The following is a 531-nucleotide window of genomic DNA, read 5'->3' as shown; positions in this document are numbered from 1 at the left end:
TGATGAGATCCCAGTGGAAGTCTGGAAATGCTTGGGGGAATTTGGAGTGGATATGCTGTGGGATCTGATGAAAAAGATACACCGGAAAGAAAAGATGCCCAGAATGTGGAGGAATAGTTTTTTAAATCCCATATTCAAAGAAAAGGGGAATGTACAAAATTGCTATAATCATAGAGCAATCAAACTCCTCCCACATAATATGAAGCTTTGGGAAAGGATTATAGAGCATAGGATCAGGGAAGAGACCAAGATTGGAGAAGGGCAGTTTGGATTTATACCAGGCAGAAGCACGACGAATGCAATGTTTGCACTACGGGAGTTGATGGAAAAATATAGAGAAGGTCAAAAGGAATTACATATAGTATTTATTGACTTAGAGAAGGCTTATGATAGAGTTCCACGGCAGGAGATATGGAGATGTTTGAGAGAGAGAGGGGAACACCAGAGAAATATGTTAGACTGATTAGAGATATTTATGAAGGAGCAGGCACACAAATAAGAACGAGTGTTGGTCTTACCAAGACGTTTGAA

Source organism: Palaemon carinicauda, chromosome 29, assembly GCF_036898095.1.
Source record: "Palaemon carinicauda isolate YSFRI2023 chromosome 29, ASM3689809v2, whole genome shotgun sequence".
Lineage (NCBI taxonomy): Eukaryota > Metazoa > Arthropoda > Malacostraca > Decapoda > Palaemonidae > Palaemon > Palaemon carinicauda.
This window is presented reverse-complemented; position numbering follows the sequence as displayed.